Source organism: Callithrix jacchus, chromosome 2 (assembly GCF_049354715.1).
Source record: "Callithrix jacchus isolate 240 chromosome 2, calJac240_pri, whole genome shotgun sequence".
Taxonomy (NCBI): domain Eukaryota; kingdom Metazoa; phylum Chordata; class Mammalia; order Primates; family Cebidae; genus Callithrix; species Callithrix jacchus.
Genome location: NC_133503.1, coordinates 134,176,864 through 134,192,135, shown reverse-complemented (window position 1 = coordinate 134,192,135; position 15,272 = coordinate 134,176,864). Strand labels below are relative to the sequence as shown.

Below are 15,272 nucleotides of genomic sequence, written 5' to 3'. Positions count from 1 at the left end.
GTTGTCCTACTTAAATGTAAGTAATTAGAGTGACTCAGGCTAGTCTTGGAATGCTTTATAGAGAGAGAGTTTGAAAAATTCTGTGATTTGAGTACAAGCTGCTCTTGCCTCTACCAGTGGGTCAATCTGTGGACTATTTCCCAGTCTCTGTCTTTATTGGTGAGAAATTAAGCCCGACCAGAGGGAGAGACCACCTCCTGCAGAAACCTCAACCCAAGCCTTCGAGCCCATCAGGAACCCAGCAGCAGTGAGTGGTTCATTTCTTCATCCTGTGAAAGGAAAATAAATCTTGGGGCCCCAAAATCACTAAGTGAAGGGGAAAATCAAGCTGAGAACTGCTTGGCACAAACCTGCCTCTCTTTCTATTCAAAGCTACCCCTTTGCTCACTGAGATAAATGCACGTCTGATGAGAGGCTAATCAGAAACTCAAAAGAATGGAACCATTTGTCTACCTATGACCCGGAAGCCCCCGAGGCCCACTTAAAGTTGTCCCGCCTTTCCAGACCGAAACAATATTCATCTTACATATGTTGATTGATGTCTCATGACTCCCTAAAATGCATAAAACCAAGCTACTATGAACACTGTGAACCCTAAAAATTTGAAGCAGTTCTCAGTTAATTTAGAAAGCTTATTTTGCCAAGGTTGAGGACATGCCTGTGACACAGCCTCAGGAAGTCCTGACATCGTGTGCTCAAGGTGGTCAGGGCATGGCTTGATTTTATACATTTTAGAAAGATATGAAACATCAACATATGTAAAATATACATTGGTTTGGTCTGGAAAGGCGGGTCAACTTACGCAAAGGCCAGAAAAGTGAGCAGGAGACTTCCAGATCACAGATAGGTGAGAGACAAATGGTAGCAATCATTTGAGTTTCTGATTAGACTTTCCAAAGAAGAAAATTAGATACGCATTTACCTCAGTGAACAGATGGGTCACTTTGAATTGAACGGGAGTCGGGTTTGCTCTATGCAGTTTCCAGCTTCAGTTTTCCTTTTAGCTTAGTGATTTTGGGGGCCCAAGATATTTTCCTTTCACACCATCTTGGGCACATGTCATCAGGACCTCCAGAGGCTGTGTCACAGGCAAACATCCTCAACCTCAGCAAAATAAACTTTCTAAATTAACTGAGACCTGTCTCAAATATTCGGGGTTCACAATCCCACAAACATTCATTGCAACATTATTGCATTATTAAATGCAAATGATTAAATTAGGATTTATACCTTAGCAGCTGTCTAGTTCAGGGGTTGATGTTCTCAGTAGAATACATCAATATGTAGGAAAAAAACCCACAAACCCCCAAAACCTAACCCTCCTGTTTATGGGCTTCTCAAAAGCCTTTAAAGCATAGCCTATTCCAGAGCTAGATCTTGAGAGTGGCAGAAAGTCAAGGTAAACGCGAAAGACAAGAAGGTTCTGGAAGGGCCGCTACTATGGCTTACCCCTCTAACCACTGCTTTGCTTACACCATTGCTTCAACCCAGCAGTTCAAGGTGCAGTGAGCCATGATCACACCTGCGAGTAGTCACTACACTCCATCCTGAGCATCTCTAAAAAATAAAAAATAAAAAGCAGAAGAACTGAATAGAATAGATAGCAAATAAGCATATTGAAGCATATTGAAAAGATGCTTGGCATTAGTCATTAGAAAAATGCAAATTTTAAAACCCATGAGTGGCTAAAATAAATAAATCTGAAAGTATAAGTACATAATGAGAAGGAATACCCTCCCTACCCCCAACATGGGAACCTATTTATACAACCTCTGTATATTCTTTGAGGTATTTTATGCATGTATAAACATGTATACATGCTTGGTTTTTTTGGTTTTTTTTTTTTTGAGACTGAGTCTCTCACTATTGCCTGGGCTGGAGTGCAATGAATGGCATGATCTCGGCTCACTGCAACCTCTACTTCCCAGGTTCAAGCGATTCTCCTGCCTCAGCCTCCCAAGTAGCTGGGATTACAGGTGCACGCCACTATGCCTGGCAATTTTTTTTTATATTTTTAGTAGAGACAGGGTTTTACTGTGTTGGCCCAGCTGGTCTCGAACTCCTGACCTTGTGATCTGCCTGCCTCAGCCTCCCAAAGTGCTGGGATTACGGGTGAGCCACCATGCCTGGCCAGTGATTTATAATTCTTTTTTTTGTTGTTTTTTGAGATGGAGTTTTGTTCTTATTGCCCAGGCTGGAGTGCAATGGCACCATCTCAGCTTACCACAACCTCTGCCTCCCGGGTTCAAGCAATTTTCCTGCCTCAACCTCCCGAGTAGCTGGGATTACCAGCATGTGCCACCACGCCCGGATAATTTTTTGTTTTTTGTTTTTTTTTTGAGACGAAGTTTTGCTCTTGTTACCCAGGCTGGAGTGCAATGGCGCCATCTCGGCTCACCGCAACCTCCGCCTCCTGGATTCAGGCAATTCTCCTGTCTCAGCCTCCTGAGTAGCTGGGATTACAGGCACATGCCACCATGCCCAGCTAATTTTTTGGGTTTTTTTTAGTAGAGATGGGGTTTCACCATGTTGACCAGGATGGTCTTGATCTCTTGACCTCGTGATCCACCTGCCTGGGCCTCCCAAAGTGCTGGGATTACAAGCGTAAGCAACCGCGCCCGGCCCATTTTTTGTATTTTTAGTAGAGACAGGGTTTCTCCATGTTGGTCAGGCTGGTCTCAAACTCCCAACCTCAGTTGATCCTCCCACCTCGGCCTCCCAAAGTGTTGGGATTATAGGTGTGAGGCACCGCACCCAGCCTATACATGCTTTTTAAAAATAAAAACTATACCATATATTAGTTAAACTATACATAAATTACCTAACATTTAGTGGCTTAAAAGAGTTGTAAACATTTACTAACCTGCACAGTTTCTGTGGGTTATGAATCCAGGAGCAGTTTAGCCCAGTGGTTCTGGCTGAGGATCTCATGAAGTGGCAGGTAAGATACTGGCTGGAGCTGCTGCTTACTGAAGATGTGAAGGGCTGGAGGATCCTCTACACGGCTGGCACATTGGTGGCAGGAAGCTTCAGTTCCCCTCCATGTGGGCCTCTTCACACGGAGACTGGTGTTCCCCAAAATGAGTGATCCACGAGAACAAGGGGAAAGCTTCAATGCCTTTCATTACTTAGCTTCAGAAGTCACACACGGTCACTTCCACCATCCTAGCTCCAATTGCTTGGTCAGATAAGCTGGCTCCAATTCAATTTGGGAGAAGACAGAGAGCATAAATACCAGGAGGCGAGGATCACTGGAGACTACGCGGGGGGCTGGCTACCGCATTACATACAGAAACACGTCTTGCATGTAATTGCCATGTTAGCATTTACAGACCAACCCCATTATTTTAAACTGCAGTCTCCATGTTCACATATGTCATAATGTATGGAATCCAGCTTATGCTATACTTGGATTGCTATAGAAATAATCTTTGAGTAAATATCTTGTACGTACTTGTTAATTCAATATTCTTCCCCTATGCACTATGTGCCAAGTCATCTTCTAGGCAGTAAGGAATATTGTGGAGAACAAAATAGACAAGAACACTGTTTCATGGAGTTTACTTTCTGATTGGAGAAAGACTGAAAACAAAACAAAACAAAACATCCAATAGTAGTAAATGCTAAATGTAAATGCTCAGAGTATTTTATATTGGGAGACCAGAGAAGGTTTCTAAGGAGGTGAAATTTAAGTTGCAATGTTAAGGGCAGGAAAGCCAGCCATGGGAGGATCCCAAGCAAGGGCTTTATGGGAATGAGTAAGGGAAGGAAGAATATGAGCAAGTAGGCTGGAGAGAGAGGCAAGAGGTGGATAACTGAAGGGATCTGTAAGGGAGTAAGGAGCTTGATTGACTTTCTAGGTCGGATGCCATAGGGTTGTTTCACTGGCCATTTAAAAAAATCACTGGCTACTATGTGGAATAGGGATTATAGAAGGACAAGAAGAGAAAGCAAGAAAAATTTGGAGTAATCCAAGCTAGAGGTGATGATGGCTTGAATTAGGGTGGTGGTAACAGATGGAGAGAAGGAGCCTAAAGTTAAGAGATGTGAAAAAAAGGGGAATCAAAGCTCATGCCTAGAGTTTCTGCTTGATGGATAATGGTGAAATAATTAGGAGTGAGCACGTTTGGAGGCTGAAAGTCAAGAGTTCTGTTTTGACCATGGCATGTTGAGATTGCGATGCCTGTTAGACATCCAAGTAGAACTGCTGAGTAGGAGGCGGATGCAGTGGCTCACGCCTGTGATCCTTGCATTTTGGGAGGCGGAGGTGGGAGGATCACATGAGCTCAAAAGTTTGAGATCTGCCTGGGCTTCATGGCAAAACTGTGTCTCTACAGAAAATTAAAAAACTAGCCCAGTGTGGTGGCATGCTTCTGTGATCCCAGTGTTACTCAGAAGGCTGAGTTGGGAGGATTGCTTCAACCCAGGAGGCAGAAGTTGCAGTGAGCTGAGACTGTGCCACTCTACTCCAGCCCCGGCAACAAGCAAGATCTTGCCTCAGGAAAAAAAAAAAAAGAACTTGGTGAAGTTACCATATTACTGGAAAGAGGTCCAGATCCAGGCCCCAAAAGAGGGTTCTTGGATTTCACCCACTCAAGAAAGAATTCAGGGTGAGTCCATAAAATGAAAGCAAGTTGATCAGGAAAATGAAGGAGTAAAAGAATGGCTACTCCACAGACAGAGCAGCTCTAAGAGCTGCTGGTTGCCCATTTTTATGGTTATTTCTTGATGATATGTTAAACGAGGGGTGGATTATTCATGCCTACCCTTTTTAGACCATATAGAGTAACTTCCTGACATTGGCACGGCATTTGTAACCTGTGATGGTGCTGCTGGGAGTGTAGCAGTGAGGATGACCAGATGTCACTCTGGTGGCCATCTGCTTTTGGTGGGTTTTGGCCGGCTTCTTTACAGAAAGCTGTTTTATCAGCAAGGTCTTTATGACCTGTATCTTTTTTTTTCTGAGATGGAGTTTCACTCTTGTTGCCCAGGCTGGAGTGCAGTAGCAAGATTTCAGCCCACTGCAACCTCCGCCTCCCAGGTTCAAGCCATTCTCCTGCCTCAGCCTCCCAAGTAGCTGGGCTTACAGGCATGCATTACCACACGTAGCAAAGTTTTTACATTTTTAGTAGAGACAGGGTTTCACCATGTTGATGAGGCTGGTCTTGAACTCCTGACCTCAGGTGATCCATCTGCCTCGGACTCCCAAAGTCCTGAGATTACAGGTGTGAGCCACTGCACCCGGCCAAGACCTGTATCTTGTGCTGACCTTCTGTCTCATCTTGTGACTGTCTGGGAATGGAGCCAGTAAGTCAGCCTTATTTTACCCAACTCCTATTCAAGGGTTGCTCTGGTTCAAATGTCTCTGACACCTAGGGAAGAGCATATAGATGAAGAAAAGGGGGCCCTGGACAGAGGCCTTTGGCACATAGAATCTTTTGAGCAGAGGAAGGGCCAGTAAGAGACACTAAGAAGGACCAGCCACTATGGCAAGAAGAAAGTCCAGCAATAATGCTCTCAGGAAAGTGCAGGGCAAAAAGGACAGAGTGATCCATCGTGGTGAAAATCACTTAGAAGCCAAGTGAGATATGAACAGAGGAATGACTACTGAAGCTTGCCTTTGGAGAATGTTGGTGACCTTGACAAGACCATCCGCTCTGTGACGTGATGGGGAAAGGAAGCCAAATGGAGTGTGTTCAAGAAAGCATGAGAAGGAGGGAAGTCAGCGGCAACCCCTTACAGCAAGTCTAACTGTGAAAGGGAGCAAGGGAATGCGGAGGCAAGAAAGGCAAGGAGAGTCATTCATTCAGCAGAGAGGGAGATGTCTTTGCATGTATTGTATTTCTAGAAGTGAAGGTGGAAGAATTTCTTGAGCCCAGGAGTTCGAAACCAGTCTGGGCAACATGGCAAGACCCCATCACTACAATAATCACAACAAAATTAGCCAGGGGAGACGGTGTAAATGTATAGTCTCAGCTACTTGGGAGGGTGAGGCCAGACTATTGCTTTAGCCCAGGAGTTCAAGGCTGTAGTAAGCTATGATTACACCACTGCACTCCAGCCTGGGCAACAGAGCAAGACTGTCCAAAAAAAAAAAAAGAAGTAGAATTTCTGGGTCAAAGGATATGTGTAATTTTGACTGTGGTAAGTTGCTCTTCTGAGGTGTTGTACCAATTACACACTTGCCAAAAATGTGTGTCTGTTTATCTACCGTGTTGTAAATACTAAATTTTCAGTCTTTTATTTGCCAGTCTGAACCTTACAAATTTTGAGTGTAATAATAATGTAGGACCATAAGCATCAGGGAAGAAATAGAGCTCTGCTTTCTTCCTTTATTTACTTTATATTTTAGGCATATTTCCCCATGCCACTTCTTACCACCAAAGCAGTGACCCTCCTTGCAAGAAGTTGGTTCCATTTATCTTTGTATTAGCTCTGAGAGGAAACCTAAGCTATTCTTCTGGGTGGGCTGCAGAAAATGTCTGTACCATGTGGACCATCCTTTGCTCTGATGAGTTTTCTATCATTCTTTAGTGGAGAACATGAGGGCATGGCAGCAGCCACTACAGCAGGAGCCTGGAGTCCCAGCCCTGGGCCCTAGCCAGCTCACCTGCAGGTGAGGGATTAACTCTCAACACTGCTGGGTCTGGCTCAGGTCCGAATTCCTCACCGCAGTTTCACCATGTAGTCTGGGGTGAATGACAAGCCCATGGAAAGCGTTTAATTATAGCTTCTATGTAGCATGGGGTAGACTAAATTACCTAATCCCGAGAAAGCAAGCCTTATGTTCTGAGCTCTTTCAGAGGCCACCTGGGCTCTTGCAGAGAACTGAGTCTAGTTATTACTGGTGAAAGACAAACTTTTTTATTTAACCAGAGATTTGTGTAAATGGGAGACCTCATTAAAAATATGAAAGATTTATCAGAATTTATGGCTTAAAAAATTGCAGCGTGGGGAGGGAAATGAGGGTGTTTATTCCAGTGACAGTTTCTGTCCATTACAACTGGAATTTTTTTTTTTTTAATCTTTTTAAAACTTTTCTTTTTTTTTTGAGACAGAATCTTGCTCTGTCACCCAGGCTGGAGTACAGTGATGTGATCTCAGCTCACTGCAGCCTCTGCCTCCTGGGTTCAAGCGATTTTTCTGCCTTAGCTTCCCTAATAGCTGGGATTACAGGTATGCACCACCACACCTGGCTAATTTTTGTATTTTTAGTAGAGACAGGGTTTTATCACGTTGCCCAGGCTGGTCTCAAACTCCTGACCTCAAGTGATCCGCCCACCTCACTCTCTCGAAGTGCTGGGATTACAGGCATAGGCCACCATGCCCAACCTAAAACCTTTATTATTTATTTATATATTTATGTTTTTGGGACAGAGTCTTGCTCTGTTGCCCAGGCTGGAGTGCAGTGACATGATCTTGGCTCACTGCAACCTCTGCCTCCCAGTTTCAAGTGATTCTCCTGCCTGAGCCTCCAAAGGATCTGGAACTGCAGGTGTGCACCACCATGCCCAGCTAATTTTTGTATTTTTAGTAGAGATGGGGTTTTATGTTGGCCAGGCTGGTCTCAAACGCCTGACCTCAGATGATCTGCCCACCTTAATCTTCCAAAGTGCTAGGACTACAGGCCTGAGCCACTGCACCCAGCCGAGATTAGTTATTTTGAAAAGAGAGATGTTTCAGTCTTTGGAATGTATCTTTGGCCTAATGCAGTGGCTGGTGCCTATAATTCCAGCACTCTGGGAGGCCAAGTTGGGAGGATCACTGGAGCCCAGGTGTTCAAGACTAGCCTGGACAAGATGGTGAAATCCCATATCTACAAAAAGTACAAAAATTAGCCAGTTGTCGTGGCGTGACCTGTAGTCTCAGCTATTTCGGAGGCAGAGGTGGGAGGATCACTTGAGACTGGGAGGTTAAGGTTGCAAAGAGCTGTGTCTCTGCATTCTATCCTGGGCAACAGAGCAAGACACTGTCTAAAAAAAAAAAAAGAACTTATCTTTATCTTTGAGTTCTTTCTTTAATATATTGTTCTCTGTATTTCTCTATTGAGTGCTTCTAGACCTGTCTCTGCCCTTCTTTGTGTATTTATTTAATTGACAAGTAAAAATTGCATATATTTATGGTATACAACATGATGTTTTGATTTATGTATACACTGTGGAATGACTAAGTCAAGCTATTTGACTTCATTGCCCCATATACTTGTCATTTTTTGGGGGGGATAAAAACAACATCTACTGTCTTAGCAATTTTCAATATACAGTTGTTACTAACTGTAGACACCATATTGTACAATAGAATCTTTTTTTTTTTCTTTTTTGAGACGGAGTCTTGCTCTGTCGCCAGGCTGGAGTGCAGTGGCACGATCTTGGCTCACTGCAACCTCTGCCTCCCAGGTTCAAGTGATTCTCCTGCCTCAGCCTCCCTAGTAGCTGGGACTACAGGCACACACCACCACACCCAGCTAATTTTTGTATTTTTAGTAGAGACAGGGTTTCACCATGTTGGCCAGGATGGTCTCGACCTTTTGACCTCGTGATCCACCTGCCTCGGCCTCCCAAAGTGCTGGGATTATAGGCTTGAGCCACTGCACCCGGCCATGTACAATAGGCTCTCTTAAGCTTATTCCTCCTGGGCCGGGCACAGTGGCTCATACCTGTAATCCCAGCATTTTGGGAGGCCAGGACAGGTGGATCACTTGAGGTCAGGAGTTTGAGACCAGCCTGATCAACATGATGAAACCCTGTCTCTACTAAAAATACAAAAAGTAGCCAAGCGAGGTGGCATATGCCTTTAAACCCAGCTACTCGGGAGGCTGAGGCATGAGAATTGCTTGTACCTAGGAGGCAGAGGTTGTATCGAGCTGAGATCGCACCACTGTAACCTGCACTCCAGTGACAGAGTGAAACTCCATCTAAAACAAAAACAAAAACAAGAAAACCCCTTATTCCTCCTGTCTAACCCAAATTTTGTGTCCTCTGACTAACTTCTCCCCAGTCCCTCCATCTCTCTTCCCTCTCTTCTTCTCTAGGCTGAGAGCAGCCATTAGGACCAGGGCTGACTGTTCAGGCATGCCCAGCACTGGCCAGTGTGAGGAGGAGGAGCACAGATCGCTGTTGTGACTTCCTGGGAGTGGGCTTACACTGGCATCTGAGCAGGCTTCAGGAAATAGAAGCAAAATCCCCGGAGTGATCTAAGGAGGACAAGCCTCACCTTGAAGGTTCTTCTGAGTCTTTGGCCTGGACAGAAACATAAAACTTGAATTTCTAAAGGTGAGGTAAAGGCCAAGCAGGAAGCCAGGATGGTTACCAGGAAAGGAGCCAAAATGAACTTGAGGGTTCTTTAGGGCAAGGAACTTTCCAGAACCTTGGACTCTGAGCTATGATTAGGCTGCTTGCTTTCTCTCTCTCTCTTTCTCTCTCTCTCTCTCTCTCTCTTTCCCTCATCCCTCTGTGGCCAAGGTAAAGCCACATTTTAGAGTGGAGGCCCTAAGGCAAATGCCTTCCCCAAAAACCTCACCCCTGTTGCCCTCTCTAATCCAACTCCTGCTAGGCTCACACTTCAACTACTAGACTGAGAAGCAAGAATCTTCCACAAAAAGAATGTTTAACTTTAGAGCTGCCTTCTGGGGAGATGAGGTTAGGAGAATGTTCTTGTCTGAATTTCTGGGCATGGAGATTAGCAAGCCTTTTTCCTCCCAGGAGCTGCAGTGAGCAAGAGGCCCTGCTGTGAGTCGTGTTGTTCTGAGGCTAGTCCAGACTCACCACACGGCGTTCATCACATGGGAAAGCAGGAACAGGTTTAATTTAGTACCTAAAGCTGGTATATATCTGAGTAAAGAAATGGGAAGGAACTGGGTCTCTAAAAAAATTGCTCCGGGCTTGGTGGCTCATGCCTGTAATCCCAACACTTTGGGAAGCCGCGGTGGGTGGATCACTTGAGGTCAGAAGTTCGAGACCAGCCTGGCCAACATGGCAAACTCTCGTCTTTACTACAAATTAAAAAATTAGCCAGGCATTGGTGGTGTGTGCCTGTAATCCCAGCTACTCGAGAGACTGAGGCAGGAGAATTGCTTGTTCCCAGGAGATCGTAGTGAGCTGAGCTTGTGCTGCACTCCAGACTGGGTGACAAAGCCAGACTCTGTCTCAGAAAGAAAAAGAAATTGCTGGTGATCCAAAACTCCCGCCACCAGTGCCTCCTCATGGTGAAGAGCAATTACTCTGGCACCAGAGTCTCAGGGTTCAAGTCCATCCTTCACCAGTGTGTGACTGGAAAAGCTACCTAACCTCTCTGTCCAGGCTTTGCAGCTAATCATTCCTCACAGTATTTTTTTTTAATTTTTTGAGAAAGTGTCTTGTTCTGTCATCCAGGCTGGAGTGTAGTGGCATCATCATGGAGGATTACAGGCGCCCTCCAGCTAATTTTTGTATATTCAGTAGAAACGGGGTTTCACCATGTTGGTAAGGCTGGTCTTGAATTCCTGACCTCAAGTGATTTGCCCCCTTCTTGGCTTCCCAAAGTGCTGGGGTAACAGGCATGAGCCACTGCCCCCCAGCCTCCTCATAGGATTTGTGAGGATGAGATGAAGGAATATATTTAAACTGCCTAAAAGGGTGCTTGGCCCAGAGTATGTGCTGATTAATGTTGGCTACTATTATTTTCCTTCAACCCAGCGCCTATGCAGGTCTAGAGGAAAGCATGAGGTGATATAAAGGTACCCAGAGGCTGAGTGCTCCCAGGAGCTGAGGGGCATTGGAGGCTTTCCTGGAGAACTGCGCCTGATCAGAGGAATGGGCAGCATAGCAGCAGTGCCATGTGTACAGCATGGATGGTGCAGAGGGGATGGGGTGGGTGCACTGGAGGCAGTTTCGATTTAATCGGGATGGCAGGGCCTGTCCAGAAAGTTAAGGTAGGGAGGAGCTCAGGTGTGCATCCCAGCAGGCAGGGGAGGCTGATTTTGAAGAAGAGCAAAGTAGGTGCAGGAGGTGGCGGAATCTCAAACAGTAATTGAGGCCAGAAGTGACATGGGCCTGAACTATGGCTCTAGGGTGGAGGAGGAAGGAGCAGAGACTGAGGATATACAACCTGGCAACTGATTGCACGAGGGAGGGAGGCACCAGAAATAGCATGACACTCAAGTTTCTGGCCACGCAGCTGGGTGAGTGAGGGTATTGCTGTTGACTGGAGAAGCAGAAAAAGGAATCTTCTCTGGGGTAAAGGAAGGAGGGGACATGGGGTTGGAAAATACGAAGTTCAGTTTGCTGTGGCTTGGAGTCTGAGATTCTGATGGGTTATCTAAGTGGAGATGTCCTGTGGTCCATTTATTTATACTCCGCTGGGTCTTGGGTAGGATTTAAAGTGACATATGAAGATAACATAGAGTAAAATGTTATAAATTAAGTAGGAGAGAAAGCAGATAGAAAAGAACGAGCTATAAACCAGAGGGAGGAATGAGGCTAAATACAAAATATACAGCAGAAAACAGAAGTCACAACCTGGCCAGCATTCGCTGAATTGACTGCGGTGTCCCGCAGTCTTATGTTTGTCTGTTGGGTTTTGGGAGGTTTTGTTTGTTGGTCTTGAGTTGCAGTCTTAAAATTCAAGAGTTCTCAAAAACTAAAATTTCTAACTTTTTCTCTAAAAAAAATGTGAAGTTCCAGGAGCACTGAGCCTTGTCCCATCTGGCAACAATTATCTGGGTCTGAGAAGCCATCTTGCCTTCGTGGGAGGGCACGGGTGCTCCAGTTTCCCGCTGGCCTCCACTCCATTTGCCTCTCCAGCACTGAAGCAGTGTCAGTCCTTTTATCAGCATGGACTGTTTCTCTAAACTCACCCTTCTAGCAAGTGTAATCAAACAAAAATAAGTAGAGAGATATTTTTTTTTTTCTTAATTGATTTTGCCTGTTTAGCAGCCTGGCTGTGGAAATGCTCTCTGTTCACAACGGCTTTTAATTTTGCTTAGTAACTCTGTTGTACCTGTTGTTAAATAGTTTGGGCCGGGTGTGCTGGCTTACACCTGTGATCCCAGCACTTTGGGAGGCCGAGGTGCATGTATTGCTTAAGTCCAAAGTTTGAGACCAGCCTGGCCAACATGGCAAAAACCTGTCTCTACAAAAATACCAGGCATGGTGGTACACACCTGTAATCCTATTCATGGAGGCTGAGGCACGAGAATTACTTGAACCTGGGAGGTGGAGGTTGCAGTGAGCCAAGATCCCACTACTGTACTCCAGCCTGGGTGACAGAGTGAGACTCTGTCTCCAAAAAAAAAAAAAGCTTGAACACAACCCAGCTGTAGGTATTTGATATTTGAGTTTGCAACATGTGGTAAAATCATTTATTGGGCCTAAGTGGCTCATGTAGAGGATACCTTACCTATCTTATCAGCTGGGTATTCATCGTATCCATGGGATGACTGCTTAGGCAAATCAAGACTCTTCTCAATACAAAAACCAGAGAGACATTTTCCCCTGGGAGTCTTCATAGAGAGGTAATGATAAGTTCAAACGACATTCATACCCAGAGTCAATTCAAGTCTAAGGCTGATGATTCTAGCAGCTTCAAGCAGCATTTCTCTTGAAACACAGCTGCTTAAACAATTCTAGGAGGGGCCAATGTGATATAGTTCAGGCACCTAATTTTCTACTGATCTGGCTATATTAATTTTAGAAACGTTGAAAAATTTGGAGAAATGCCTGGATTCCCCCGCAAATAATCCCCCATAGCCATAGGTGGTCTAAGGGTATGATGCCTGGAATTGCAGCAGTCGTCTCGTGATTGAGGGGACAAGTCAGAGATGAGAGCTGACACACAGAAGATAGGGAAGAAGAAAGGCCCTTGATGGCATTGACAAAACACTGAAACAACTAGCCTTTATAATAAGAGATAGAGAATTACCTTATTAAGCTTGAACTACTTTTTATTTGCTTATTCTGTTACTTGCTAATATGGTTTGGATCTGTGTCCCCACCAAATCTCATGTCAAATTGTAATCCCCAGGCTTAGTGGCTCATGCCTGTAATCCCAGCACTCTGGGAGGCTGAGGCACGTGGATGACCTGAGGTCAGGAGTTCAAGATCAGCCTGGCCAACAAGGCCAAAATGGCAAAACCCCGTCTCTACTAAAACACAAGAAGGCTGGGTACAGTGGCTCACGCCTGTAATCCCAGCACTTTGGGAGGCTGAGGCAGATGGATCTTGAGGTCAGGAGTTCAAGACCAGCCTGGCCAGGATAGTGAACCCCTGTATCTACTAAAATGTAAAAATATTAGCCAGGCATGGTGGCACACACCTATAATTCCAGCTACCTGGGAGGCTGAGGCAGAGAATTGCTTGAACTTGGGAGGCAGAGGTTGCAGTGAGTCGAGATCACCCCACTGCACACCAGCCTGGGCAACAAAGTGAGACTCTGTCTCAAAAACATACACACACACACACACACACACACACAATTAGCCAGATGTGGTGGTACACATCTGTAGTCCTAGCTACTTGGGAGGCTAAGGCAGGAGAGTTGCTTGAACCCAGGAAGCAGAGGTTGCAGTGAGTCAAGACTCTGCCACTGCACTCCAGCATGAGGAACGGAGCAGACTCCATTTGGGGTGGGGGCTGAGGAAGAAATTTAATTCCCAGTGTTGGACCTGGGGCCTGGTGGGAGGTGATTGGATTATGGAGGTGGAGTTCTCATGAATGGGTTAGCACCATCCCCTCAGTGCTGTTCTCATGATAGTGAGTAAGTGAGCTAGTGTGAGATCTGGTGTTTGAAAGTGTGTGGCACCTCCCGCCTTTCTCTCTTCCTCCTGCTCCAGCCATGTAAGATGTACCTGCTTCCCCTTTGCCCTCTGCCATGATTGAAAGTTTTCTGAGGCTTCCCCAGAAGGCCCCAAGCAGATGCTGCCATACTTCCTGTACAGCCTGTGGAACTGTGAGCCCTTTAAATCTCTTCTTTATAAATTACCTAGTCTCAGGTTTTGTATTGTTTTGTTTGAGATGGAGTTCACTCTTCACTCTTATCACCCAGGCTGGAGTTCAGCGGTGGGATCTTGGCTCACTGCAACCTCCGCCTCCTGGGTTCAAAATTCTCCTCCCTCAGCCTCCTGAGTAGCTGGGATAACAGGTGCCTGCCACCACATCCAGCTAATTTTTGTACTTTTAGTAGAGAAGGGGTTTTGCCATTTTGGCTGGGCTGGTCTTGAGCACCTGACCTCACATAATCTGCCTGCCTTGGCCTCTCAAAGTGCTGGGATTACAGGTGAGCCATTGCGCCCAGCCAGGTATTTCTTTATAGTAGTATGAGAATGGACTAATACAGAAAATTGGTACCAAGGAGTGGGGCTTTGCTATAAAGATACCCAAAAATGTGAAAGCAACTTTGGAACTGGGTAATGGGCACAGGTTGGAAGAATTTGGAGGGCTCAGAAGTAGACAGAAAGATGAGGGAAAGTTTGGAACTTCCTAGAGACTTATGGAACGATAGCGACCAAAATGCTGTTAGTAATATGGATGGTGAAGGCCAGACTGATACGGTCTAAGATGGAAACTTAATGGGAACTGAAGCGAAGGTCACTTTCTTGTGCATTTAACAAAGAAGTTGGAGGCATTGTACCTCTGCCTTAGGGATCTGTGGAGCTTTGAACTTGAGTGATGATTTAGGGTATCTGACAAGAAATTTCTAAGCAGCAAAGCATTCAAGATATGGACTGGCTGCTTCTAAGAGCCTATGCTCGTATGTATGAGTAAAGAAATGGCCAGAAACTGGAACTTATATTTAAAAGGGACAAAGTTGGAGGAGGAAATCCAGCATAGTGAAAGGTCACAGAAATCAAGCGAATAGAGGCTTTCAGGAGGGTAGGAATAGGGAACAGTGTCAAATACAGCCCAGTAACATGAGGATGTACATGTCAAGGGATATCTTTGCTTCCATACATATACTCTCTGAGATGGCAGTTTGTCAGAACGTTCTTGGGTAGGATTTCCCTCCCTGCTCATGCCACTGTTTTTTTTGTTGGTTTGTTTGAGACAGAGTCTCACTCTAAGCTTTTATTTCACAATAATAAATTGTGTTTATAAATGATTAAGGTTGGGAGTTTTCAATTCACATCCCTATAGAGGGATGATACAAAAGAAACAATCCTTCTAGTAACATCATAACTTCCAAAAAGAAATAGCTCAACTTGGTGGATACATAGACTGTAAAATAATTTTAGGCCTGGTTGGCTGGCTGAGGCCTGTAATCCCAGCACTTTGGGAGGCCGAGGCAGTCGGATCATTTGA

General features: G+C 45.2%; 1 protein-coding gene across 3 annotated transcripts in view; it reads left to right on the top strand.

Annotated features, from left to right (window-relative positions):
* The window catches only part of S100Z (S100 calcium binding protein Z), a 53,052-nt gene that overhangs the window by 18,444 nt on the left and 19,336 nt on the right, over positions 1-15,272 (top strand). Inside the window, exon 1 of one of the 3 annotated variants that reach the window (XM_054252162.2) lies at positions 9,088-9,272. The exons of 1 other annotated variant lie outside the window; for it this stretch is intronic. The gene's annotated coding sequence lies outside the window, so the exon portion shown is untranslated. Of the gene's footprint in view, positions 1-9,087; positions 9,273-11,118; positions 11,159-15,272 lie in introns of those variants that run through there. One more of the 3 variants, XM_078365316.1, reaches the window with a different exon arrangement.